The sequence below is a fragment of the Oryctolagus cuniculus genome, chromosome 8, assembly GCF_964237555.1.
Source record: "Oryctolagus cuniculus chromosome 8, mOryCun1.1, whole genome shotgun sequence".
In the NCBI taxonomy this organism is placed as follows: domain Eukaryota; kingdom Metazoa; phylum Chordata; class Mammalia; order Lagomorpha; family Leporidae; genus Oryctolagus; species Oryctolagus cuniculus.
The window spans coordinates 16,187,576-16,212,681 of NC_091439.1; the positions used below are offsets into that span (position 1 = coordinate 16,187,576).

The window sequence follows — 25,106 nt, forward strand, 5'->3', positions numbered from 1 at the left end:
ATGGGGCTTCTTCCATAATCACATGAGCCAATTTCTATAATAAGTCTCCTCTTATATATCTATACCCATCGTACTGGTTATGGTTCTCTGGAAAACCCTAATATCTTCTTCCTTATCACTGAATAAGAATTGAAATCAAAGATGAAGTGTAGCACACCTTAACCCACTGCACTGTCTACCTGCCAGCACCATTAAGAAGCCTTTAACAGTTTCTTTTAAATGAAATTTGTCATACGGTTTCTCAACCTAGAACCAACCTCATCATTTGTGATGGGGGGGTAGAATTTGAAAATGACTATGTATTTTGTTTTTTTTTAATTTTGCATAGCTCATCTGTACTATTTTAATATGGTTTTCCTGTATACAGATGACCAGCACAAACATTAAAATCATTTAAAATGTATTTATTGAAATAGTGAGTGAATTTTTGTGAGGCAGGTCAACAAAATGTATCACAGGATTCATGCATCCAGATCTACTGTAGCATGTCAGATATTATTTTAACTTGACCTTTATACTAATAGAATTTTAAAGGTGAAAACATAAACATGATCACTAATCTAGTTCTAATATTAACTGTAACCAGTATAGCTAAAGTTGCATGTTTGCTGAGGTTAAATAATTCGTTAACAACAGAAACAGCCACCCAAGTCCCAAGTCTATCAGATGGAATATCAGTTCAATTGTTCATTCCACCACATCATGCTGACCCTGAGAAAGCACAATTTACAGATAAACACAGAACTATTTGCATCTTCCCAGTCTTAATGTTCCTAAAATAGGCTTGTGTCTATGAGTTTTGTTTTAATAATCATTCTTCTTGGCTGGAGGTGGGAGAGGCAGAGGATGTTTTGAGTCTGTCTTCCTTTTTTCGGGTTCCACCTTTCTTTCATCTCTGCCCCTTCACTGGAGTTGCCCTACTGAAATGGTAAACAAATCTCAGGTTCTTGACTGATATCATCAAAGTGGGGGAAAAAAGGCAGTTCCTTGCACTTGTAAAACAGGTTTCCTTCCTGGCTGGCACAAGCCATCAATTCTTATGAAAAGTAGCTGCATCAAGGATTTGGACACAGTAGTAAGGGGACAGAATGAGTTTCATGCTTCAGCTTTTTACAGAGACTACACAACTTCACTCTGAAGGGAAGAAAATATATTTGCCTCTTAGAACATCTGTATCTAGTCAACTCCAAATCCAACCCAAATACATTTCAACCCCTGTCTCCTCACTTCAACCTTTCCAGAATGTTTAATCTTACTTGACTCTTGACTTAATCTTACCTTGACTCTCAATATCTTTGATTCCCAAACTAACTTGTTCTCCTGGGTCTCCCGACACCCTTTGGCTAATCACTGGTTTTCTTTCTCAGACTTCGCTCTGCCAATCTTCTCATTATGCAAGCCCCACTAGCTAATTATCTAATAAATCAGCACATAACTTGTCGCTCCCCCTCTTCATGGAGGAACGACACTAAACCCTGCCTAGGCTTCATATCCGAGTCACGGCACCATTATGTCGCTCCCCGTCTTCGTGGAGGAACGACACAGGACCCTGCGCTGTTCTTTCGTCTGCTCGGCCCTCCCCGGGTTTGCTGCTGGTTCTTCCCGGGTTGGCTGCCGACCCTTCCACCTCCGTGGAAGGGCGGTTCCCCCTGGCCACTTTCCCCACTTCCGCAGGGGAGCGGCACACCGCTGGCCGGCTCTCTCGGGGGCTGCACAGGTGTTCCTTCAGATGTTCCCCTTAGATGTTCCTGGTGCATGTTGTCTCTCTCCTCCTTTATAGTCCTCTTCCACCAATCCCAACTCTGCTACCCACACGCCGAGTACGCAGCTCTCCTCCAATCAGGAGCAAGATCAGCTCCTGCAGCTCAGTCAATCAAGTTGGCGAGAGCAGCTGCATAGAAGTTGTTGCTCCCTTCTCAGCGCCATATTGTGGGAGAGCAGATGCATAGAATAAGTCTTAATTCCAGTAACTTAGTCTAGTCCGAGTTGCTCCCCACATAACTAAAACCTCAAAAAACTACATCTCCAACACATGAATCTCTCATCCCTAGCAGATACAAATCTGGAGCAGTACCAGCACTGTAGTGCAGCAGATTAAGCCACTGATTATGACATTGGCTTCTCATAATCAGAGCACTGGTTTGAGTTGAGGCTTCTCTACTTCCAATCCAACTTCCTGCTAATGTGCCTGGGAAGGCAGAAGTTGATGGCTTAAGTTCATGGATCCCTGCCACCCATGTGTGAGACCAGAATGGAACTCCTGGTTCTTGGCTTTAGCCTGACCCAGCTCTGGATGTTGCAGGCATTTGGGAACTGAACCGGTGGGTGATCCTCCTTGCTCTCTAGCTCTCTAGCTCTCTCTCTCTCTCTCTCTCTTCCTCTGTCTGTGCTGCTCTGCCTTTCAAATAAATAAATAAATCCTTAATGAGTAAATAAATACCTGGAGCTGTGATGTCCAATGAAAAAACACTGGATAGATTGATTAAAATTTGACATATTTTAAATTCAGTTTCAAGTTCTCATTAGCCACATGTAGGTAAATACAGATAATTTTTATCAATGCAGAAAAATCTTCTGGAGAGTACTGCTCTACAACCTTCCACCAATGGCATCAAAATAACTCACCTCTACCTCAAAATGTCTAAAATATCTTTCATATGCACATCTAAGCTTGCTCTAGAATATGAATTTTTCTCTTGTATGTTCACTCTAAGCTTATTGCTGTTATCTTAATTCCCATAAACTTTGCAACAGTATCTCTACTAAGATTCCTGCACACATTTCTGCACCCCCAAATTAATTTTTCACAATGCAGCCAAGAATCTATTCCCAAAACATAAACTTGGTTGGTTTAATTAACTAATCTTGTGTTGGATATTTAGATTTCTTGAAATTTATAAAACTCCTAACATCATTAAATATTTGTTAATTAAAGCAATTAATATTCACTATAGACTTTTGAAAGATAAATGCATGAAAAAGAAAAGAAGTTTATCATAGTCTCAAAAGTGGCTTTTAAGATGTTTGCAAGATAAATCTATATGAAAGCATATGTCTAAATTTGTTAGTACATCAATTGAAAAATATTGCACTTCTAGAAATATGTGAATTCAGGAATGCAAGTATTGTATAAAAGCAGGCTTTTTTATGGCTGAGAATGTTTTTTCTTCTAACATTTAATTTTGCCTCTAAACTAAATTCTCCAAATGTATGCATATTTAATATGTTTATAAGAAATACATCTTAAGATATTTAACAGCATTCCATAAATTCTATCAGTGATCATTCAAGTGCAATGTAACTCTTCTGGAAAATTTCCTCTGCATTTTAATTGCATATGAAATAGAGATTAATTTTTCAAATATTAAGCAAAATTTCTGACCTGCAAATTTTATAAATTATTTATACCAAAGATGTAAGACTTACCCAAGTGTAATTGGACCAGAATTTGGTTTTAGGAAACATAAATATGATTAATATATCACAGATATAGTCACCGTTTTAGCAAGTGCCTTGTGAATATATAAAAACCAGAAAATGCACCAAAACACTGCCATAATTTTATTACTTACTGTTGTAAAATGACTTTACCAATCTCAAACAGTTAATATGGGACATCTTGGCAGGAAAATGTCACAAATGTATTCCAGTGGTCTGTGCACCTTTATTTGTGGCAGAAATATTTTATACCTCCTTTCAGAAAAGAGCTATGAAACTACTAGAAAAAGAGAATGCCACGGCTAGGATACATAGTGACTGAGTAATACAAAGATGCAACTGGATTTTGGAGCAGGAGTTTCAGAACTATAAAAATACAAGGAATTCTGCTCTGCTTCAGAATCCAGAAATCACGGTTGAGAAACACTTTAAGTGAGGGAGTTGGACAGATTTTCAGCAAACTCACACCAACGTGTGACATAGCACGAACTGGCTGCTCCTGGGAAACTAAGAGACACCATGGCTCCCAGCCATTCTGACCTGGGCTCTGAAGAAGAGCCAGTGACGGACATTTGTGGGTGGCAGCTAAGTCACCTGCAAAATATCAGGTGTCAGAGTGTAAGCTGTGGGCAGTGTATGCATGTGCAGGTTGATCAGGGAAATGTGGAGATCCCAGCAAACACATCTGAACCTCTTTGGTCAAAGGAAGAAAGCAAGATAAGGAAAGCTGACACACCTAAGGAGAGTTGCTTATTTCAGGAGAGGTAGCCCTGCGTGTTTCTTGCTGAATCCAGTAGGCCATGAAAATAGCTACTAATCCTGATACCCAAGGGGTGAGTACAAAACAGTTCAGATAAATAACTCTGCCTCAATTTTGGGTTTAATCGAGGTCATCTCAGCTTGTCAATATACTGGTAGGAAAAGATCCCAACTCCAGCTTGCTGTAGGTACATGTTGAGATTCTCTACGGTTTTTCCAGAACAACAGAGGAAGGAATGCTGGTCTGAGATAGCAGAGCTGACACCTGTTGCCTGGCCTCCCATCCTAAACACACATCTGTCTTGGCAGTGAAGAACAGGGATCTCCCCAACTCATCCTCTTGACCCTGAAATATGTCGTTACTCCTTTGGCTAGAGCATAATGTTAACTTTCATTTATTTCTCCTATAAACATTCTTGCATGCATAATTATCCACCCAATTCATTTTGTTGCTTGGTTAGCTGTAAATGTTATAAAATTTTTATACAAAGATACTTAAAATATTTCATAGAAAACGAATTAAAAGATATGTTTATTGTGCATATTTTTAATCCATGCACAGTTTTTTCTCATACTATGCCTCTTCCATGAACTAGTTGAAGTACTCTTATAGATCAAATAGAATTTTCCTTTTGCTTCCAAAATACTTTCATAAAAGAGATCCTTTAGCAGGTAAGCTAAGTTAGTGACTACTGCAGACAAGAGAAGGAAGGTGTCATATTTAGTAACAATAATTTATTGTTACAGAGGGCTTCACAGGTTTTATTATTATGTGGAAATCAGATACTGTGATCTCTCACCTGTTTCCTTAGCCCCTGTGAAGGCATTTCCGGGCATGCACAGTTGCTCAAATTGATGTTTCTGTGGGGATATGGTCACTGAAGGATTTGATTCTGCCGCTTGTCTTCCTATATCCTTCACAGGTTTTTAGTCACTTAAACATAAATTAATTTCATGATCACAATTAACCTACTTAGTAGGACAGGAGTTACTTTCATCATTATTGTACCATGAGTAAACTACTTTGAGTTTAGACACATTGCATGTGTTGTTCAGAAATCCATGACTAATAAGTGGCCATGCTTTTTAGCTTGGAGTCTAGTAGTCTTTCCTCTACCATACAAACTGAATTACTGCCATATTTTTTTTCAAAATTTCAAGATTGATAAATATTTCTAAATAAGTTTCTATGTGCTTCTTATGTAAGTTTCTATATATAGAAATCTAGATATTTATATGAAAATCTACATATAGAAATCTACATAAGTTTATGTATATATATCTTTACTATGAATACAAGGATACTTCAAAATATCCATGAAAAATGAATTTAAACAAGTTTATTTTTCTGCAAAAAAATTTGAAATCCATGCATTGTTTTCTTTATACTATGCATTTTTCATGAACTTTTTGCTGACAAATTTATACGCATGCATTTCAAAATTATTTGCACAACAATAAACTTATTTTCTAATTCTACGTTCCCAAGAACTTTTTGAAGCACCCTTATAAACATTTCTGGAAAGGAGAGACTTGTCTGAAATTTATTCACTAATTCTACCAGATCCAGACATTAGGGAGTCAGCAATATAATGTTTCCTTTGAAGTCACAGAGGATTCTGAGGATGACCCTTGGTTCTACCTATGTGGGAGGAATCATGGAAGGAAATAAGTCTCCATCCTGGAAATACAACACAAGTGGGCCTCTATTTTTATGTATCAGCATGGCCTCTACCATCTAAACTCACTTCTTAATACTTGAACTAAGTTGGTAGAGTAATTTCCAACCTGCAAGTCAGAAAGTTGAGCTATTGACAGTTTTCTTGAAGTGAACTGTCCCTTAGCAAAGTCTGAATGTGAGGCTTCGTTCTGCTCTGCAAACCTCAGGCTGTAAGTAAAATAGCATAAAGAGAGGGACAAAAATGTCAGTAAGAGTTTAATAAATAATGAGAAAGTTGATGATACCGCAGTAGAAAATGTCCAAAAGACAAGTATAAAATATGAACATCTCAAGTGAAATGAAAAAAATTTGTCTTGGGTAATTAGAATTAATTTGAATGTTCAGCTCTGCTAGATATAATTTTATTGGCTCCCAAATAAAGAAAGCCTGAGAAATATTGAATTGTATTTGCCAATGCAACATTAATTGGGGCTTATATCTTATTGTTTTATTTGGCACTACAGTAAGGCACTTTTGCACAATTCTGTCAACACACTGAGTTAGCCTTTGTCAAGAAAGGCGAGCACTTGAAACCTTGTCAGTCACTACATTTTTTTTAAAAAAGGATCTAAGAGTCACGAACAATGGGCGACTATTCTTGGCTTCATTTGTGCCTTTATTTTGATCTTTTCCTTTCGACACTCTTTTTCAGTCATATGTGGGCAAGTCTAGTTACACTAAACCCAGTTAAAAGAACCTGAACGTTCCATAGCTAAGTTCTCCACTTGACAGAGAGGTTCTTCACTGTCAGAAGGAGTGGCAATTGAATATGATTATCTTTCACTCAGAGATTCGTGTGTAGTAAGAACAGGTGCAGCAAAGCCAGGTCAGAGTTAGAAATGAATGGGGAGAAATGATAGTGACTGTTGAGTTCCAAAACTGACGAGGCTTAGCATGACAGAGAGGCTGCCAGAGAGATGAGTTCAAGCATAGACTAAATACAGAAATCTCAGGACAATAGTTTGTAAAGTTTACTCAATTATATTTTTAATGAAGAAAAAGCATATTTGGGGGAATGAGTACAAGTGTTTATTATTAATTAGATACTTAACTGTTATTCTTAATCACTCTTACATTACATTTTCCAAAGTAAATACTCAGAAACAGCATTTAATCCTGTGTTGACTAATAATATTTAAAAATATTAATCACAAAATAGTCAATTTCTAGATATAGAGCATATCTGTGCCTCTCATGCCATCAGGATTTTAAGTGGTTCATTGCAAAGGTGGGCATATTTTCATATTCATTATTCCTAATGTAAATAAGTCTTTTGTGTGGTTGACAATGCTAACTCAAAGAAATCACCTATGCTGGTTCTAGAGTCTTCCATGTACAAGTCCATCTGGGAAGGACTGACTTTGTTTCTGTCTTTCAAAGGAGTTGAAAGAAATGTCTCTATAAGAAATGCCTTTTCAAACCTAGAGACAAAATGCAAGAATGAGAAAGGCTCCATTCTATTCGTATTTCCACATTATTATTTTTCTATTCTTACAGTAAGCATTTGAGGGCTTACAGTGTATCAAGAACGTGTATGTGTTTCTCCTTACTTTGATACTACCAAAGTACTACCAAATTAATGCAAAATAGTACAACTGCTTAAAGGGCAGGTCCCTTTTTTTGTTTTATTAATCAATGTAGACTCAGCTCTTTTTTTTTTTTTTTTTTTTTTTTTTTTTGGACAGGCAGAGTGGACAGTGAGACAGAGAGAAAGGTCTTCCTTTTGCTGTTGGTTCACCCTCCAATGGCTGCTGCGGCTGGTGTGCTGTGGCCAGCGCACTGTGCTGATCCGAAGCCAGGAGCCAGGTGCTTCTCCTGGTCTCCCATGTGGGTGCAGGGCCCAAGCACTTGGGCCATCCTTACTGCACTCCCGGGCCACAGCAGAGAGCTGGCCTGGAAGAGGGGCAACCAGGACAGAATCCGGCGCCCCGACTGGGACTAGAACCCGTTGTGCCGGCGCCACAGGTGGAGGATTAGCCTATTGAGCCGTGGTGCCGGCCCCAGCTCTTCTAACAATACCCAAAACATAATGAAATTTCAATAAAATTTGTGGAATAAATGAGTGAGTTACATGGTTATTTAAATGGACTTCTTGAATGTTAAACATCTCTATATTCCTTCAAAAGATGTATCATGAAAAAAAGAACACAGGGATGAGAGATGAATAAGACTGGATTGTAATCTTGGCCAATCACAATGAACCGAACCGAGCCTCAGTCTCACCCTTAAGTATTATGAGACTCACAGTGACCAGCATCTGGTCTTGTGATTAAGACTGCTTGAGGCAACTCTGCACCATATTAGACTACCTGAATTTGTGTCCCAGCTCCACTCCTGATCTAGTTTCCTGATCATGGTCACCCTGAGAGGTGGCAGGTGATGGTGCAAGTACCTGGGTTCCTGTTACCTATGTGGGAGGCTTGGACTGAGTGCCTGGCTCCCAGCTTTACTCTGGCCTAACTCTGCTTATTGTGAGCATTCAAGGAGTGCACCAGTGAATGGGAGCCGTGTCTGTCTCCTGCCATTCTGCCTGTCAAACAAATAAGTAAATAAATTTTGAAAATAAAATAGAATAATAGAGTGAAACTTTATAATATTCACTTTGTCTGGTGGTAGTATAGATTGCAGTTAATGTGTACTTGCACAGACACAACATCCAGCATAGTATTTGATATATACATGGATTCAATAATGTGAGGGCTTTATTTTTTAATATTTATTACCATTTGTTACGTTTAGTAGATATTCTACTAAATTCACAAAAGTAAATTAAAAAAAAAAAAAGTTAAGCCACAGGCTAGTGCAACCTCTCATACATGACAAAAATTAGCCTTGAACAAATGAGTAATTTATTGATCAAAAAGCAGTGCTCTGGGCCCGGCGCTGTGGCTCACTTGGTTAGTCCTCCACCTGCGGCACCGGCATCCCATATGGGCGCCGGGTTCTAGTTTCGGTTGCTCTTCTTCTGTTCTAGCTCTCTGCTGTGGGAGGGCAGTAGAGGATGGCCCAAGTGCTTGTGTCCCTACACCTGCATGGGAGACCAGGAGGAAGCCTGTCTCCTGGCTTCAGATCACCGCAGCGCACCGACCTTAGTGGCCATTTGGGGGGTGAACCAACGGAGGGAAGACCTTTCTCTCTCTCTCTATCACTGTCTAAATATGCCTGTCAAATAAAAAAAAAAAAAAAAAGGCAGTGCTCTCCAGGACAGGGGGCGTCTTGCCAGTTCCCACTGAAGGATTTGGGGACAACTCACTAAGTCAATCCTCTACTTTTTGTTTAAAGATTTGTTTTATTTATTTGAAAGGCAGAGTTATAGAGATAGAGAGATTTTCCATCTGCTGGTTTACTCCCCAAATGGCCATAATGGCCAGTACTGAGCCTTGCCAAAGCCAGGAGCCAGGAGTCATCTGGGAGCCCAAGGACTTGGACCATCTCCACTGCTTTCCCAGGCACATTAGCAGGGAGCTGGATCAGAAGTGGAGCAATGGGGACTCAAATGAGCATCCATATGGGATGCTGGCATTGTAAGTGGCAGGTTACCCTACTAGGCCACAACACCACCCCAAAGGCTCAACTTTTAATTGCACATTGATTTTGATACAATTCAACTTGGTTCATAGACTCCCCAAAATAAGGCAATATGTTTTTAATATTAACCTTAACTTCATTTTTTTCAGTTCCTGTTTGCAAGACAAGGTATATAAATTTGGGAATCTTACAGGATAAATCAGTTCTCTAAATGATTATAGCATGTATTAGTGGTTTTTTTTTTTCATTTTCATTTATTGATTTAAAAGGCAGGGAAAGAAAGAGAGAGAGCTAGTGAGAGCTCTTGCATCCTCTGGTTCATTCCCTAGATGCTCAAGAGCCAGGAATTCATTCCAGGTCTCCCACATGGGTAGCAGGAATTGAACTATCTGAGCCATGAACTGCTACCTCCCAGTATATAAATTAGCAGAAGCTGGAATCTAGAGTGGAGCCCAGACTTTAACCCAAACTCTCCAGTATGGGACATGAGCATCTCAACTAGCCTATTAACCGGTATACCAAATGCTTACTCCTTTATTCTTTTTAAATTTTTATTTCATATATTAATTAAGATTATCTCAAAATCTGGTTAAAGTTGATCATTTCAACTTTGTGTGTATATTTCACTTCTACTTGTAGTTTAATTAAGAAGTAAGTAAGGCTTGGTAAAATACTCTCTCACCTTCTCTAAACACTAGAAAAATGTGATCTGCCTCTGGCAAAGTATGATACTGTTAGGTGGCATCCTGCCACTTCACAGGGGCCTCACATCACATGATTCTTTGAGAGAATTAAAATTATACCTGATGGCTTGAAAACATCTGGAGAAGCCTTCCTAGCTCCTAGCACTACAGTTTCTTGTTATGTCTGCTTCCACCACACCTCTCAGCTAACTTTTCCACCATCAGCTCACGTCTCTTTCTTGCTTCTTTAATCACTTACATCCTGTCCCTAAAAGTGTGGCTAGGAATATGACCCATCAGCACATTTATCTGTAGTCAGCTGCAAGATGCAGCAGTGAGACACTTCAAGCAGTGAAGCCCGACACTGGGGACTGAAGATCTCTGTTTGCCTCCTGTCACGAGCACGCAATGGGACTTTGCCAAACTTGACTTTGGCTGAGGCTGCCTCATCTATGTATTGAAGGTGGACAGAACCTATCTGTAGAAATTCCTCAAGGTTCTTCAGAGATCCCAAGTCTGTGAAAGTGCTGTGAAACCATAAATTACCTACACATACTGTGTTCAGGATTACTAGGAAAGAATCTCTCTCCCCCAGATTACCTTGCTATGCTAAAGTAGCAAGGGAACTGAAAACCATTGCAGAGGTGAGCTACGATACAAGTGGACTCAGGTACATGGAAGGAAAGGGTCACTTAGAAGGAAAGGTTCATCACAATACACGAACAATGCACTGGGTGGAGATTTCTAGTTCAGGCTGTACATCTCATTCTTTAAATGGGGTCAATCACTTAGCAAATTAGCGATCAATTACATGTGCCATACCACACCAGGGATGCTATTCAGGCACATTAATCTTAAAATATGACCCCACAGTAGTATAATTATCCCCGTTTTGCAGAGGAGGGTGGGGAGACTCCAAGTGGCTTAGTACATGCCTGAGGTTGTGGATGTACTCAGCAGCAACCACAAAATGAACCTACTGCTCTTTCCAAAGTCCCTCCCTTCCCTACTCGATCATACTACTGCTTCACTCTTGGTTGTCTCATGTGTGAATTGAATGGTCTCTCTGTGGGGAGCAATCCGGACTGGACTAAGTTACTGGAATTAAGACTTACTCTATGCATCTGCTCTCCCACAATATGGCGCTCGGAGAGGAGGAAACAGCTTCTACACAGCTGCCTCCAGTTCAGCCAATAAACTGTAGGACTTGCTCCTGATTGGAGGAGAGCAGCGTACTCAGCGTGTGGGCAGCCGAGTTGGGATTCGCGGAGGAGGACTATATAGGAGGAGAGAGATAGCATGCACCAGGAACATCTAAGGGGAACATCTAAGGGAACACCTGTGCAGCCCCTGAGAGAGCCGGCCGGTGGTGTGCCGCTCCCCTGCGGAAGTGGGGAATGTGGCCAGGGGGAACTGCCCTTCCACGGAGGTGGAAGGGACAGTAGCCAACCCGGGAAGAACCAGCAGCAAACCCGGGGAGGGCCGAGCAGACAAAAGAACAGCGCAGGGTCCTGTGTCGTTCCTCCACGAAATGGGGGAGCGACATCTCTCCAAGGATTTTCTTCTACCATAACATGTGATGGTTGATTACAGGTGATGAGAATCTGGGCCACTTAATGGATTGCTTGGATGAGCTATTAAAATAGCTTCAAATAAAGAACCTATGTGCCTGAGAGTAGATCCTCAGTGTACCAAGATGTTGATACTCTTAGTCCTCAGGTTTGTGGGAGGAGCTGGGGAAAGCGGAAATCCCTGGTCCCATCAATGTGTGCACCTGCTTTCATTTGCTGCAGGTTGCTATGAAGATAAGACAAATTTCAGTGTACCCCAACCCTAAGCTTTAGGAAGTTCTGTACATAACTGAGAAGGTGATTTCTAGCTTGTAACTGTGGAATCTATGTCATTCAGGCCATGTTATAAATCTGAAAATGACTTGGATTCCCAAGGCAGAGTGGGAGGGGGGGACATAGCATGACTTATATATACTCCAAATTGTACTATTGGAGCAGCAAATAAATTCTAGAATCAGACAGATTGATTGGACCAAGAAAACTAAGCACCAATCTTAGGGGCATTCATAGGTAACTGTATTTATGTGAAAGCTTATTTAAACGAATACCCTTGACTATATTATGTCAGACTATATTATGTAAACCAGGACATATGTCCTGGATAGACTTCCACTGATGATTAAAATCAGTTTTGAATTTCTGAGGTGCAATGTGAAATTCTACTTAGATGATACTGATCTTTTCTTTCCATTGATTCAGTAATTTTAAAAGTACATTTCATGGTGGAAATATGCACAGTAGTTACCACAGAAAACATCATTGACCTGGTTGATATTTATGAGGTTATCAAGCTTGTACATCTTTAAAATATTCAGATTAGAGTTTCCTGGACAAATTACACAGCTGGTACTTCCTTTTGGTTGGGAGGTCAGCTAGAAACTGACCTTTTTCTATAATTTTATAGCTAGAAACGGACCCTGACCCTCTCCCTGAAACATAACTGGGGAAGTACAGGCTGCGGTGGTTTCCACAAATCCCTTCTTTGCAGGTAGAGTCTTTGGGAATGAGAAAAATGCCAAGAGAGGAAGGAGAATGGTTCAAAATGCAGAATCCTGTAGATCAAGCTGCACTCATACAATTCACTGAGACTGCAACTACTTAAAGGGACAGGTGCCTGAAAATCCTGTTAGGCGAAGGAGAAGTCAGATATTGCACAATGACTGCAGTTGTACCATATTCTTCAGGACAGGACAACTAGTTATACTCACGTCACATGCAAAAGAGCCAGAAGTCTCCACTGCCTCTTTCTTGAGCTTTCTTCCAGCTTCACATAAAAATTAGAGTTATTCAGACTTGTTCACGTAGGAAGTTAAGAGGAAGGTGGACTTTTCCCTAATTGATATTATTAAAATTATTGGTTGCAACTGTGAGTCATAGATTCTGTTAAATACACTTGATTATTTATGGCATATTGGTGTGGCTAAAGAGTTTAAGGCTAGATGCTACTACCTCTGTTGGATCTGGAAAGGAACATCAATAATTTATAGTTATAATGATTTCTGGATTTTCTCTCTTCTTCAGAAGTCAACTTATCATCTCACTTTCTTGCTATCTTAAAAATGAGAATATTGATTGCAGATCAAAGTTCGCTATCCTTTAGAACTTACACAAATTACAGATGGAAGTGAATTATATAAATACAAAAAGTATCACCAGTGTATTTTAAGTATAAATAGTGGCTTTAAAAATATAATAGGGGACAGTATTGTGGTATAGTGGGTAAAGTTGCCACCTGAGACACTGGCATCCCATATGGGCGCTGGTTTGAGTCCCAGCTGCTCCACTTCTGATCCAGCTCCCTGTGAATGGCCTGGGAAAGACAAAGAAAGATGACCCAAGTGTTTGGGCCTCTGCCACCCACATGGGAGACCCAGACGAAGCTCCTGGCTCCTGGCTTTGGTCTAGACAAGCATTGGCCATCGTGGCCATCTGGGGAGTGAACCAGTGGATAGAAGATCTCTGTCTCTTTCAAATAAATAAATCTTGAAAAAATATAATAGCCTTTTGACCAAGACCACCAGATCTAGGCCAACATTGTGTTACAGCAGGTTAAGCTGTCACTTGGCCAGCATCTCATATGTGAGTCCCAACTGTTTTCTTCCAATTTAGCTCCATGCTAACGTACCTGAGAAGGCAGCTGAAGATGGCACAAGTATCTGGGTCCCTGCCACCTACCTGGGAGACCTGAAACAAGTTCTAGCCTCCTGACTTCGGCCTGGCCCAGCCCTGGCTGTTGTGGCTACCTCAGGAGTGAACCAACAGATTAAAGATCTCTCTTTCTCACTCTGTATCTCCCTCCCTTGCTGTCACTCTTTCAGATAAAGAAATGCTTTTTAAAGAAGACCACAGGATTACAAAAACCTTAACTGGAATATTCCAAGATAGAACAGAAAAGTTCTATACACCAGCAGTCTTATAAATTAGAATTCTGTTGGTGTCTCTTAAAAAGATCATACCTTAAGGGCTGGTGCCGCAGCTCACTAGGCTAATCCTCCGCCTGTGGTACTGGCATCCCAGGTTCTAGTCCAGGTCGGGGCGCCGGATTCTGTCCCGGTTGCGCCACTTCCAGTCCAGCTCTCTGCTGTGGCCTGGGAGTGCAGTGGAGGATGGCCCAAGTGCTTGGGCCCTGCACCCGCATGGGAGACCAGGAGGAAGCACCTGGCTCCTGGCTTCGGATCGGTGCAGCACACCGGCCACAGCATGCAGGCTGTAGCAGCCACTTGGAGGGTGAACCAATGGAAAAAGGAAGACCTTTCTCTCTGTCTCTCTCTGTCTCTCTCTCTCTCACTAACTCTACCTGTAAAAAAAAAAAAAAAAAAAAACCATACTAGATAAAACAGCTGATAGGGTTCAATAAAATGCCAGCACAAGTGGGGCAAACAGGTGTGTTTGTTTTTGCTTTATCTTTTCAAAGACCAAGAGAGGGTACTGGGGCTCTGAGGAACTGTGAGGCGTGTTTGAATTACTCCCTGAATGTGTCACACAGCTTCACGCCTCCATTCTTCTCAAAGTCCATTTGATGTGCTATGAATGCACAGAACCTTCTTCTCCCAATGGCCAAGTTAGAGTCATCATTTAAGGTCTCCACCAACGTGACCATCTCAAGGGAGCAGCCTTAGGTACAGGTGAAATTAATTCAAGACTGATCCATAGACAGGTGTACGCTAACACTTTTCACATCATTTAGAGAAGAAAGCCCCCATTGCTAGATTTTTCCCTATGGGTAGAAACCAAGCTAAATGCTGCCTTGTTTTTGCTCTGTATTTTTGTTAGGATTAAACATAATGAATTAAACCACCTAGGACACAGATATCTGTTTTGTCTAGCCCTAACAAATGCTTTCTGATTCTGTTGTTGCTATGATTAAGCTTCTAAGCCCACAGAGAGCGCTGCTAACATTCAGCCAACACAGACACATGGGATTTCTGTAGCAGCACCTGCCTTCCAACTGTACCTTAACACATGGTGGATACTTTTTAGTATGTGGCATGATACATAAATGAAGGCAGAGTGTCCACCCATCTAGTCATAGCTATGTAGAACCATGTATTTTTCCTTATTTCTCACTGACTTCTGGTACAACCCTATGTTTATCGGTACATAGAAGTAATGGCTTTCTTTTTGTTTTAGCTACTAATATGAGGGTACCACAAACAGTTCATGGAAAATGGAATTAAAAGATTAATTTTAAAAATAACTATATTTAAATAAACAAATATATTTCTAAAAAGTTATTTATGGGGCCAGTGCTGTGGTACAGTGGGTTAAAGCCCTGGCCTGCAGCACTGGCATCCCACATGGGTGCCAATTCAAGTCCCAGCTGCTCCACTTCTGATCCAGCTCTCTGCATAGAGATGGGCCCAAGTCCTTGGCCCCTGCACCTTCATGTCTGACTCAGAAGAAGCTCCTGACTCCTGGCTTTGGATCAGCTCAGCTCTTGCTGTTGCAGCCATTTGAGGAGTGAAGCAGTGGATGGAAGACCTCTTTCTCTCTCTCTCTCTCTCTCTCTCTCTCTCTCTCTAGCTATACATCTCTCTGTAACTCTGTCTTTCAAATAAATAAAATAAATCTTTAAAAAAGTTATCTATGTGAGAGGCAGATATACAGGGCTAAGGGCGGCCTTTCACTGGTTCACTCCCCAAGTGTCCATTATGGCTGGGGTTGGATCAGGTCCAAGCCGGGTGCTAGAAACTCAGTGTAGGTCTCTCACGTGGCTGACAGGGGCCCAATAACTTGAGTCATCACTGTGTCTTCCTGGAGTCTGCATTAGCAGGAAGATGGAGTCAAAAGATCAACCCCAGGTGTTCTGACAGGAGACATGGGCATCTTAACCAAAGTGTTAACCAGTATGCTAAAAACCTACTCCTCAAAGGCTTTGGTACAAAAACTAAATTTAAAATCCACATATAGGTTTTTTTATTATATACATTTCCATGAACCTTTTGAAGGCTTCTCATATATGATAAATTACAAATAAAATGATCATATTGTCAGATTGACATATTTGGGAAACTTAGACACTATCAATTGTTACTACAAATAAGGGGGGAAATCAAAAGTGACCAATTGGGACAATTGATTTGTTTGTTCTTCAGAATATTTAATATCATAGATAATCAGATATATCTAGATATTTGGAAAGTTTCAATTTTTGTCAGTGTATCAGCACAAGTATAAACTAAACCTACTTGCAGGTTTTCACTCACATACAGTGTATAATTATAAAGTGATACAATTAATATGTTGATTGCAAAATGTAGTCTTTAGTCTACAGTCCTATCAGTATATGCATTTCTTTATCTCTATTACAATGCATTAAAGCAATCAAAGATACAAACATGATTTCTAGTCACTTATAGTTTACTAACGTATAAATGTATTTTTCCTAGCCCTTTTGTGACAGCTTAATGAAATTTTTTTCTAGCAGTCATATAGGCCTATAAATCTGAAGTAGATTGAGTCTTAGTCTTTAAAGGTTTCAAGCCGAATTATAATAGCACCATAAAAATATGGGAGTAAGAAAATAATTCTTTTAATTAAATATCATCTCCCTAGTTAGCTACCAGGTATTCAGCACTTTCATGTTAACAAACGTTAATGTGATGCTTGCATTACCATGGTACCTGGGAAGCTTACTAACTGTTTTAACTTACAGTAGTTGAGCTCCCCACTCTGCATATGCACTTCCTCTGCTATTATTTTTACTCACTGTTTGAGCAGCAATGGTTTTCTCTGTGTTTGGCCAGTGGCATCCTCATATATCCTGCAGCCCCTTGCAATACACTTTTCAAAAAGTGAATCATTTCACCTAGTAAAGTGTAAATTCCACACAGCTATCACATGTTTAGCAGAGTACAAAACTGTAGACTTTCTGAGAATAAAGACCTACACATGAAAGAATTCAATGCTTCTATAATAATTTTCTGGGGCCGCCAAAACCAAATAACACAGACTAGGTGGCTTAATCAACAGAAATGCATTTTCTCACGGTTCTACAGGCTGAAGTGCAAGACCAAGGTGTCAGCAGGTTTGGTTTCTCCTGAGGTCTCTCTCCCTGCAAATGGCCTGCTCCTCCCCATGTCCTCACATGGCCTCTTCTCCGTGCATGTGGAGCTCTGATGTCTTTTCTTCTTATGGCAGCATCAGTCAGACTAGATTAGAGCCCTACCCTTAGGACCTCCTTTAACCTCAACTACTTCTTTAAAGGACTGATCTCCACATACAGCCCCACTGGGGACAAGGGCTTCAACATAAGTGGAGGGCTGAGGGAGTTTACAAAATACAGTCCATAACATTTGGAAAAAAAATCTTCAAAACCAGAAATATAAGTAATCCTACTGAAAGAATCTCCCTTTAGTACTTCTGATGATTCTTCCAAAATCTGAAAAAGTGTAACAGGCAACGTATAAAATGCTGCTGTCATGATTTTTACTCCACATCTTAGGTGTAAGAAATAGCACACCTTTCTCTAAATTGCGTTTATTCTGAGCAAGAAGCTGTGGGAACACCAATTTGGATAACGCCTGGGGCTAGATTACTCCTTTCCTGTAGGTCCAGTGTAGGTCCTGAAACCCTTACGTAATTGAGAACACACAAAGAAACCCCCAGCGTTCAGTCTACAATGGCCATCACTGGTGCTTGGTAGGCTGTTTCCCCGGTCCCTGCTGTCAGAGCTCCAGTGCTGAAGTGAGCACTGGGGTTCTACTGAGTCGAGGAGTCTGGCACCTGGGCCGATCTCCCTAAGGGTGTGAGAGGAGGGGACAGAGCAGAGCAGAGATTTCTTCTACTCTTGGGGCTCCCAAACTGACCGCTTGCCCTCCTTTCGCAGAGTTAGAGACAAGCTCTGTACCTCCCTCCCTTTCCCCTCTGCATTAGGCTGTCTGTGGAGACTCCCCTCACTGGGACTTAGAAATCCAGTCCTCTTCTGACATCCATCATTTCTTTCTATTACAAAAAATAAAAACAACAAAAAGCCTGAACTGAGCTACCTGCAAGGTGGCTTGCAGGCTGATTTATTCAGTGGAGATCCCCACTGAAGTCCACACAATTCATGGAAAGTTCCACTTCTGTCTCATAATAGCAACCAGGAGGAGAACATGAGGCATCATAAAAGAAAAGATAAAGAAACACGTTGCAGGTCTCCTCATCGCAGTCTCCCTAGAGGTCTAAAGTGGTCTGTGTTTTACTGTCCTCATCTGCCCTGCCTTCTAAATTTCCCAGGAGTGTAAAAATGAACTTTGATCTTTTTCATAGCAGGATGAAGGCTGATATCAAGAGAGTCCATAGGGACAAATGTGACTTTTGCCCCCAACATATTCTTTCACATGTCGTATGAATCTGCTGTTCTACTTTTATCCTAAACTCAGCTAAACTATACACTTGGTGAAATCTCAATAATCCAGTGACCATTGAAGAATCAAACCCATCCTGCTACAATACTGCATGAGTGAAGTAAATCAAGTTGTTCTGGCTAAGACACCTGGTCAACGTGGGGACTAGCTGGCTATTCCGTTTATTCTTCCTAGCTACCTCCCAATATTTCAGCAAGAGGGGAAAGACCAATTTCTGCCTTTTTTGATATTACCAAGGATATTTTTTTCAAGGATATTTTTTATACATTTTTGTGTAAATATTTAATTTTATTTATTTGAAAGGCAGAATTACAGAGAAAGAGAGGGAGAGTTAGAAAGGTCTATCTGCAGATTCACTCTCCAAGTGGCCACAGTGGCCAGGGTTGGGCAAGGCTGAAAGCAGGACCCAGGAGCTTCATCTGGGTCTCTCATGTGAGTGCAGGGTCCCTAGGACTGAAGCATTCCACTGCCTTCCCAGGTGCATTAGCAGGGAGCTGCAACAGAAGAGGAGCTGCCAAACTCAAACAGATGCCCACATGTGTTTGCTGGCACTGTAGGTGGCAGCTTAACCTGTGACACCACAATGCTGGCCCCTACCTAGGGTTTTGATAATAGATATTTTGCATAGCTATTTTATATCAAATTACATTAAAATATAAATCAAATGTCTTTTTTTTTTATTTGTCACATTAAAAGTATAACCACTACATTTTCCCCACATGAAGCTTGTGTCAAGGACTTTTGTCATAATTTTAAAAGAAGTAAAGGGTGACATAATATGATTTCTGGTATTCAGTTCAAAATCATGCAGAGCTGAAGGGTAATACTAATGCTGGGAAATGGGGTACAAACAAGACTGGCCATGGGATGTTCATTTTAGAAGTTTTATGATGAATATATAGGCATTTGTTATATTATTCTGTCTACTTTTGCATATGTTTTAATTGTTTCACAATAAAATGTTTAAAATAAGAAGTGAAACTTCAAAATTAAATTCAAGACTCCTTATAAAAAATGAGAACCAATAATACATAGCACCAAAAGTTAAACATAAAACTTTACTAGAGAACACTGGACAAGCATCAGAGTGATTAGGAAGGTTTCAATCCCATCTCCAGTTAAAGTGTTCAGAACCCCAGAGAAGAGAGGGCCAGCACTGTGGCATAGCAGGTAAAAGCTGCCACTTGCAGAGCCAGTGTCCCATATGGGCACCGGTTTGAGTCCCAGCTCCTCCACTTCTGAGCCAACTCCCTGCCAATGCACCTGGGAAAGCTGTAGAAGATGACCCAAGTGCTTGGGCCCCTGTACCCACATGGGAGATCCGGAAGAATCTCCTGGCTCCTGGCTCCTGGCTTCAGATCGGCCCAGCTCTGGCTGTTGTAGCCATTTGGAGAGTGATTCAGCAGATGGAGGACCTCTCTGCTTTTGCTTCTCTCTTCTCTATAACTCTGCCCTTCAAATAAATAAATAAATCATTTGTTTTTTTCTTTAAAAAAAAAAAAAAGAACCCAAGGGAATCAAGCTCTTTTGTATTTTTCAGTCATGAGAGTAAGGTCTGATGGGTATGTCAGTCACCCCCAAGAGTGGCACTTCAGGGAACATGCCCCTGTCAGCTGGTGCCAACTGGTACTTGTGCTGTGCTGTCTTAGTATTCTCTCAGGTTTTGTCAATCAGCAGCTACACCTTGGAGAAGAATTTAAAACCAAATAATGACAGCTGTCCTTGCCCTAATTATTTAATGGGTAGAAAATTAGCAAGAGGCGGCCGGCACCGCGGCTCACTAGGCTAATCCTCCGCCTGCGGCACCGGCACACCGGGTTCTAGTCCCAGTTGGGGCACCGGATTCTGTCCTGGTTGCCCCTCTTCCAGGACAGCTCTCTGCTGTGGCCCAGGAGTGCAGTGGAGGATGGCCCAAGTGCTTGGGCCCTGCACCTGCATGGGAGACCAGGAGAAGCACCTGGCTCCTGGCTTTGGATCAGCGCAGTACGCCAGCCGCAGCGCGCCAGCCGCACCAGCCATTGGAGGGTGAACCAAAGGCAAAGGAAGACCTTTCTCTCTGTCTCTCTCTCTCTCACTGTCCACTCTGCCTGTCCAAAAAAAAAAAATAGCAAAAGGCAAAAACACTGCCTATTTTACCTTCCTTTGACCTTAATCAACATATAACCAATGCTGGTTATTCCCCCTCCTTTTACTTTAATCTCCTGCGTCCAAGTGCTAAATAAATATACTCATTGTAGAATTATCTACAAAATGACATGGGAATCTTGCCAGGTATTCCAGGGGATGCATAAAAGCATTGACCATTCTTTCTTGCACTGAAGGGCTCTCCACCAAGTTAGAGTTAGGAGACATAAAAGTGAAATAAATTAAAAATACAAGGCAGAGTGGGGAATGTCCCAACTGAATAACAAGGATATCAAATAAAGTAGGAACTTGTAGTAAGGCAGGGCTCATCATTGAGGGAGAAATTTGGAAAAGCTTCCCGGAGAGGATGAGACTCAAGGAGTAAGCTAGAGACGCATGGTGCAGTAGAGGGTGAAAAGTGAGTCAGACACATCTGCTCTCCAAGTCCAGCTGTTATCTCTGAGCCTCCATTCTCTCCTGTGTAAATTGTACACGGTTGTCATAAGGATTTAGAATATTAACATTTGGGGAAATGCCTGTAACTAAATAGGCCCCTGATAATTGTTTGTTTGCTTTTCTTGGTGCAGGAGGCCACAGGATAAAAATCTATAAACAAAAATTGCAGGCAGATTGTAGAGACCTTGAGTATCAGACTAAGGGATTTAGACTTGATTCTATATATTTCCAGTGGCTTTAAGCAGAGAAGGTCATGGTGAAAGCAGCATTTGGAAAAGATTATTGTAGCAGTTATGCAACCTGCCTGAGAACGGAGACTTGATCCAGAGAAATACATTAGGAGATTAATGGAATGGTCTGAGCACAAGGTATTAAGGCCTAAAACTAGAGTGGCGGCCAAAGATGAATTTAGCATGAGCTAATGAAACTTGCATGGGCCACTTCCAAGATCTCAGTTAAGACCCTACATACACCACCACACAGTCGTATGGTTTTGTCAAATTTACAGAAAGAGGTTATTCATTGGCTGAGACCAATGTCTCTACTCCTACTTTCCCTCCAAATCACATTCTTCTTTTTGTACACTGGAGCTACAGTAGGCACTTTGGGAATCAGACTAAGGGGAATTTGAGCTGGAGAGAGAATCAGTTTAGGTTCAGTGAGGTATGTTTATATGGTTTTCAGTCACTTCCCTGTGTCATTATTACCACATTCGCCTGTACAGAGATGGTTCCAGAATTACTCCCATGTCCCCAGGTCAACTTACAAGAAGACACAGAGCCATAGGTGGTATTGCAACATACATACAATCGCCAAAGGTGGTAGGTGGTAGAGGAGAAGCATGGTTTGAAATGTATGGGACCAGAGCGAGTTTGCAGAAAATTCTTCCCACCATTAGATGTATAAAATTGGAAGTGGATGATTTGGTTCTCATGGATAGCTAATCAAAACAGCTGTTCTGTCCTGTCAGGAATTTATTCAGCAGTGCCTCATATGCATTAAAATTGTATAGGAGTGTTATAATAATGCAAGTAAGCATACTGTATTTTGTTCCTTTTGATATTGGAATTATAAAAGCTTGAATTTTCAGAATTCCTGACTTTATGGAACACAAACATTTAATTCTATCTCACAGTGAGTCTAAAGCAGCTTATTTATGACAAAAAAATTGATAGCTTTTTACAAAGATTTGAGAACAATTTCCATGGCATTATCAAAAGTGAACTGCGATGTTGAAAGAAACTTTCCTAAACTGTTAGTAATTTTTTAGAAGATGTCAATCCAGCACGTTGGAGAAATGACTGAGGTATCTTTCTATTTCACCACAAAGAAATGTTGCACAATCTTTCACTTACAAAGAGATGAACAACAAGTATACAGACAGAAAATAAAATCAGAAATGAGTGGTGTTGAGCACTATCAGCGTGACTTCATAAAAATATTGTGTTATTCTCATGTATTTTGTACATGTGTTTGTGTTTGTCAGCTATGGTTTCTTTTCCCAATCTAAATAAAAATTAGCTTTCAGGCCTAACTGTGTATACAGATAGACTTTGTTGTTGTTGTTGTTGTTGTTGTTGTTTTTTTTTTAAGAGATGACTCCTTAAGCCTGGATCAACCCCCTTGGTTGTGATGACAAGAGTGAAACAAAAAAGACATATGCAGACATGTTAAGGAAAACTTACAATGTTAGTGAACCCAGTTTGTGATGCAGGAATCATGATTAGAGAAAAGGCCTAAACTGGATAACTGTAGGAGTGAAGGCATCAGCTGCATTTGGTTTTGAGACCTGCTGGGTTCACTTGATGGAGTGCACCAGGAACAACTCCTAGGGAACTGGAGCTCAAGACAAAGAGGCAATGGGAAGATTGTGGGAAGCAGCCTCTGCCCTGGGGTGGTCTTGAATGCTGTTGGGGAGTGAGTCAGCCTCAGCAGCCACTTGCTCCCTCTCCTGGGCTTCTGTGTGGACCTCCAAACTGCAAAGATATGACTCCATGGGCTGCGCAGAGGTATTGCGTGAAAGGAGACCCTCCCTGACAAGTGTTTGTGGGAAATTCTGGGTCAGAGAAAAAGGAACTTGTTTCTCCAGCCCACAATTCCTCCAGCCTTTGATATGCTAATTTACATTTCCATGATTAATTTCTTAAAGAAGGTCATTTTGTTGACAAGGCACAAAAACATTTTCCACTCCTCTCTCAGTGCCAGATTTCTTGGAAAAATATTCCAATGACACGAGTTTGGAGCATTCAAGTCCAGTAGAAAATAAACAGAAATGAAAACCACATGTCCTCAATATCCCACTGCCACTACCCACACTGCATTGTGTCTCTCCTACAGCAAGATCTCAACTTACTTTCTTCTCTGACCTTGTCACCACCCATACCTTTATACTATTCTGCAACTCTAGATGAAGCTATCTCTCATTGCAGGTTCTATTATCATCCTACTAAAACTCTATTGATTTAAAAACAAAAAGCCCAAGTCCTTAATGTTGGATGCTCACTACATATTGGAAGATCGCTTCTAAAGCTACTGTTCCCATCCTTGCACATGGCTTCCATGAAAGATGCATTATTACTCTATTCAAAGATCTCTTCTCCTATATTTTCAGACTTGGGACTGAGGGAGTCAGTGCTTGTGTTTTCTGTGTCTGCAGAGCAAAGAACACAGTTGCACAAAGTGAACCAAGAAGAGAGAATGCTGATGGTATCCCAGTTCAGACATCTCGGGAAATTAGCCTCACCTATACCCTTAGATTCTTTAGATGATGCCTTATATTTTTAATAAAAATCATGTTCTCACTTGAGCTGGTGAAGGTGTTCTTCTGATTTTGTAACCAAGGGTCCCTATGAATGCAAATAGTTTTACAAGGCTTTTCATGATCTAGACCCCATTTAATGGTCCAGACCCTCTTTCTACTTCTCATCTCATCTTCCATGTTCATTCAACAACACAAACACATCGCTTCTGGCCTTTTGGCTAAGATCAAGTGTAGTAAGAACACAAACGTGTTAGACCCCTCTCATCTTCAAACCCTTTGAACAAGCTCTTCCCTTTCTCTATTCATCCTTGAGGTCTCTATTAAGAGATGTCCTTGAAGTGACCTTTCTTGACTTCTAAGTCTGGGTCGTGTGCTTCTCACAACTATTGCCCTCCTAGGGGAGGACTTAGTGTATATCACTTCTTGTTTGTTTGCTGCACTCTGTTCTTTGTCATAAATCCCTGCTGCAAAGGAAGGAACCTTGGTTATCTTATGTATTGTTCACTTCTCACTGTCTAACACATGTTGGGCACATGCTAAGTTCTCAATGTTCTCAATATACATTTCTAGGGTGAGCAAGCATCTTTCATTTAACATGAATAGACTAACAGTAAATGAATATAGAGTAGGATGAACTTCTCTCCATTTTAAAGGTGAGTGATGTTGGAGCCTCGAAGTCCCTATTGTGTTCTGCTCTGTTGTTTCATCTTGCCACCATGACCCCCAGAGATCCCCAATATTCCAAATTTTGCTTTCTTTTTCTCATTGACTTGCTTTTTCTTTAGAGACATACTACACATGTCCTTAAACAAGAGAAGTTCATAAAAATGATAGCAAGCTGTGAGCATTCTGCAACTGGCACTTTTAAGGACACTAAGCTTCATCCATGTTAGAGTGGGCAGCCATGCTTCAAGCATTTTCACTGCTCTGTTGTACTGCGTTGAGTAAACTTGCCACAATTAATTGATCCATTTTTCTCCCATCCTTTGAGCTATCCAACTTGCTAAATTATTTTTATAATCTCCGTGACAAATTTTAGTTTCCAAAGATAGCACAATAATATCCTCATATCCTTACTCTTTTCTTAAGTGATGTTGCTACTATGCCATCAAGAAGTAGAGTTAAATTCCCTTCTCCTTGAATCTGGATGAGCTGTGATTGCTTCAACCAACAGAGTATGGCAGATGTGACACTGTATGTAGCTTTTAAGGCTGG

General features: G+C 40.8%; 1 long non-coding RNA gene across 1 annotated transcript in view; it reads right to left on the reverse strand.

Moving 5' to 3' along the window:
- The window catches only part of LOC103350682 (5E5 antigen), a 79,315-nt gene that overhangs the window by 10,443 nt on the left and 43,766 nt on the right, over positions 1 to 25,106 (reverse strand). The window lies entirely within an intron of this gene.